The sequence below is a fragment of the Chiloscyllium plagiosum genome, unplaced genomic scaffold (assembly GCF_037043375.1).
Source record: "Chiloscyllium plagiosum isolate Xiang-an unplaced genomic scaffold, Cpla_swu_hap1 HiC_scaffold_46, whole genome shotgun sequence".
Classification (NCBI taxonomy): domain Eukaryota; kingdom Metazoa; phylum Chordata; class Chondrichthyes; order Orectolobiformes; family Hemiscylliidae; genus Chiloscyllium; species Chiloscyllium plagiosum.
The window spans coordinates 2811167-2817185 of NW_028270184.1; positions in this window are offsets into that span (position 1 = coordinate 2811167).

Sequence of the window (6019 nt, forward strand, 5' to 3'; positions counted from 1 at the left end):
CCACACAACACCCCCACACACACACACCCCCCCACACACACACCCCCCACACACACCCCCCACACACACACCCCCCCACACAACACCCCCCACACAACACCCCCCCCACACACACACCCCCCCCACACACACCCCCCACACACACCCCCCACACACACCCCCCACACAACACCCCACCCCCCATACAACACCCCCACACAACACCCCACCCCCCACACCCCCCCCCACACAACACCCCCCCACACAACACCCCCCACACAACACCCCCATACAACACCCCCACACACCCCCCACACACACACCCCCCACACACACACCCCCCACACAACACCCCCACACAACACCCCCCACACAACACCCCCCACACAACACCCCCACACAACACCCCTCACACAACACCCCCCACACAACACCCCCATACACACCCCCACACACCCCCCACACACCCCCCCACACACACCCCCCACACACAACACCCCCCACACAACACCCCCATACAACACCCCCACACACCCCCCACACAACACCCCCACACAACACCCCCCCACACAACACCCCCACACACACACCCCCCACACAACACCCCCCCACACAACACCCCCCACACAACACCCCCCACACAACACCCCCCACACAACACCCCCACACAACACCCCCCCACACAACACCCCCCCACCCCCCACACAACACCCCCACACAACACCCCCACACACACAACACCCCCCACACAACACCCCCACACACACAACACCCCCCCACACAACACCCCCCCACACAACCCCCCCACACAATGCCCCCACACAACACCCACACACACACAACACCCCCCCCACACAACCCCCCCACACAACACCCCCCACACACAACACCCCCCCCACACAACACCCCCCCACACAACACCCCCCCACACAACACCCCCCCCACACAACACCCCCCCCACACAACACCCCCCACACAACCCCCCCACACAACCCCCCCACACAAACAACACCCCCCCACACAACACCCCCCCACACAACCCCCCCACACAACACCCACACACACACACAACACCCCCCCCACACAACACCCCCCACACAACCCCCCCACACAACACCCCCCCCACACAACACCCCCCACACAACCCCCCCACACAAACAACACCCCCCCACACAACACCCCCCCACACAACCCCCCCACACAACACCCACACACACACAACACCCCCCCCACACAACACCCCCCACACAACCCCCCCACACAACACCCCCACACAACACCCACACACACACAACCCCCCCCCACACAACACCCCCCACACAACCCCCCCACACAACACCCCCCCACACAACACCCCCCCACACAACACCCCCCACACAACCCCCCCACACAACACCCACACAACACCCCCCCCACACAACACCCCCCACACAACCCCCCCACACAACACCCCCCCACACAACACCCCCCCACACAACCCCCCCACACAACACCCACACACACACAACACCCCCCCCACACAACACCCCCCACACAACCCCCCCACACAACACCCCCCACACAACCCCCCCACACAACACCCCCCACACAACACCCCCCCACACAACACCCCCCCACACAACACCCCCCCCACACAACACCCCCCCCACACAACACCCCCCCACACAACACCCCCCCCACAACACCCCCCACACACAACACACCCCACACACAACACCCCCCACACACAACACCCCCCACACACAACACCCCCCCACACAAAACCCCCCCCACACAACACCCCCCACACACAACACCCCCCACACACAACACCCCCCACACAACACCCCCCACACAACACCCCCCCCACACAACACCCCCCCACACAACACCCCCCCCACACAACACCCCCCCCACACAACACCCCCCACACACAACACCCCCCACACACAACACCCCCCCCACACAACACCACCCCACACAACACCCCCCCACACAACACCCCCCCACACAACACCCCCCCACACACCCCCCGCACAACACCCCCCCGCACAACACCCCCCCGCACAACACCCCCCCCACAACACCCCCCCCACACAACACCCCCCACACACAACACCCCCACACACAACACCGCCCACAACAACCCCCCCACACACCCCCCCACACACAACACCCCCCACACACAACACCCCCCCACACAAAACCCCCCACACACAACACCCCCCACACACAACACCCCCACACAACCCCCCTACACAACACCCCCCACACACAACACCCCCCCACACAAAACCCCCCACACACAACACCCCCCACACACAACACCCCCCACACAACCCCCCACACAACACCCCCCACACAACCCCCCCACACAACACCCCCACACAAACAACACCCCCCCACACAACACCCCCCCACACAACCCCCCCACACAACACCCACACACACACAACACCCCCCCCACACAACACCCCCCCACACAACCCCCCCACACAACACCCCCCCCACACAACACCCCCCCACACAACACCCCCCACACAACACCCCCCCCACACAACACCCCCCCCACACAACACCCCCCACACAACACCCCTACACAACACCCCCACACAACACCCCCCACACAACACCCCCACACAAACAACACCCCCCACACAACACCCCCCCCACACAACACCCCTCACACACAACACCCCCCACACACAACACCCCCCACACACAACACCCCCCACACACAACACCCCCCCACACAAAACCCCCCCCACACAACACCCCCCACACACAACACCCCCCCATACAACACCCCCCACACAACACCCCCCCCACAACACCCCCCACACACAACACCCCCCACACAACACCCCCCCACACAACACCCCCCCACACAACACCCCCCCACACAACACCCCCCCATACAACACCCCCCACACAACACCCCCCACACAACACCCCCCACACAACACCCCCCCATACAACACCCCCCACACAACACCCCCCCACAACACCCCCCACACACAACACCCCCCACACAACACCCCCCCACACAACACCCCCCCACACAACACCCCCCCACACAACACCCCCCGCACAACACCCCCTGCACAACACCCCCCACACAACACCCCCCCACACAACGCCCCCCCACACAACACCCCCCCACACAACACCCCCCACACAACACCCCCCGCACAACACCCCCCCACACACAACACCCCCCACACACAACACCCCCCACACAACACCCCCCCACACAACACCCCCCCACACAACACCCCCCCACACAACACCCCCCCACACAACACCCCCCGCACAACAACCCCCCACACAATAACCCCCCACACAATAACCCCCACACAACACCCCCACACAACACCACCCCCCACACAACCCCCCACCCCCCAACACCCCACCCCCCACACACCCCCCCACCCCCCACACAACACCCCCCACACAACACCCCCCACACAACACCCCACCACACAACACCCCCCACACAACACCCCCCCACACAAAACCCCCCCCACACAACACCCCCCACACAACACCCCCACACAACACCCCACCACACAACACCCCCCACACAACACCCCCCCGCACAACACCCCCCGCTCAACACCCCCCACACAACACCCCCCCGCACAACACCCCCCGCTCAACACCCCCCACACAACACCCCCCACACAACACCCCCCGCACAACACCCCCCACACAACACCCCCCCACACAACACCCCCCCACACAACACCCCCCACACAACACCCCCCCACACAACACCCCCCACACAACACCCCCCACACAACACCCCCCGCTCAACACCCCCCACACAACACCCCCCACACAACACCCCCCCGCACAACACCCCCCGCTCAACACCCCCCACACAACACCCCCCCACACAACACCCCCCCACACAACACCCCCCACACAACACCCCCCGCATAACACCCCCCGCACAACACCCCCCCACACAACACCCCCCGCACAACACCCCCCACACAACACCCCCCCACACAACACCCCCCGCTCAACACCCCCGCACAACACCCCCCCACACAACACCCCCCCGCACAACACCCCCCGCTCAACACACCCCACACAACACCCCCCCACACAACACCCCCCCACACAACACCCCCCACACAACACCCCCCGCACAACAACCCCCCCGCACAATAACCCCACACACAATAACCCCCACACAACACCACCCCCCACACACCCCCCACCCCCCAACACCCCACCCCCCACACACCCCCCACCCCCCACACAACACCCCCCACACACACACCCCCCACACAACACCCCCCACACAACACCCCCCCACACAACACCCCCCACACAACACCCCCACACACAACACCCCCCACACAACACCCCCACACAACACCCCCCCCCCACACACACACCCCCCACACACACACCCCCCACACACACCCCCCCCCACACACACACCCCACACACACACCCACCACACAACACCCCACCCCCCATACAACACCCCCACACAACACCCCACCCCCCACACAACACCCCACCCCCCACACACACAACACCCCCACACAACACCCCACCCCCCACACAACACCCCACCCCCCCACTACAACACCCCACCCCCCACACACCCCCCACCCCCCACACACCCCCCACCCCCCAACACCCCACCCCCCACACACAACCCACCCCCCACACAACACCCCCCACACACACACCCCCCACACAACACCCCCCACACAACACCCCCCCACACAACACCCCCCACACAACACCCCCCCACACAACACCCCCCACACAACACCCCCACACAACACCCCCCCCACACACACACCCCCCACACACACCCCCCACACACACACCCCCCACACACACACCCCCCACACACACACCCCCCACACAACACCCCCCCCACACACACACCCCCCCCACACACCCCCCCCCACACACCCCCCCCACACACCCCCCCCACACACACCCCCCCCACACACACACCCCCCACACACACCCACCATACAACACCCCCACACAACACCCCACCCCCCACACAACACCCCACCCCCCACACCCCCCCCACACACAACCCCCACACAACACCCCCCACACAACACCCCCATACAACACCCCCACACACACACCCCCCACACAACACCCCCACACAACACCCCCACACACACACCCCCCACACAACACCCCTCACACAACACCCCCCACACAACACCCCCATACAACACCCCCACACACCCCCCACACACACACCCCCCACACAACACCCCCCACACACAACACCCCCCACACAACACCCCCACACACACACCCCCCACACACACACCCCCCACACAACACCCCCACACAACACCCCCCCACACAACACCCCCCACACAACACCCCCACACAACACCCCCATACAACACCCCCAAACCCCCCCCACACACACCCCCCCCACACAACACCGCCACACAACACCCCCCACACAACACCCCCACACACACACCCCCCACACAACACCCCCCACACAACACCCCCCACACAACACCCCCCCACACAACACCCCCACACAACACCCCCACACAACACCCCCCACACAACACCCCCCCACAACACCCCCACACAACACCCCCACACAACACCCCCACACAACACCCCCCACACAACACCCCCCACACAACACCCCCCCCACCCCCCACACAACACCCCCACACAACACCCCCCAACACAACACCCCCACACACACAACACCCCCCACACAACACCCCCACACACACAACACCCCCCACACAACACCCCCCCACACAACCCCCCCACACACACCCCCCCCACACACACAACACCCCCCCACACAACACCCCCCACACAACACCCCCCCACACACACAACACCCCCCCACACAACCCCCCCCACACAACCCCCCCACACAACACCCCCCCCCACACAACACCCCCCCACACAACACCCCCCCACACAACACCCCCCCACACAACACCCCCCCCACACAACACCCCCCCACACAACCCCCCCACACACACCCCCCCCCACACACACAACACCCCCCCACACAACACCCCCC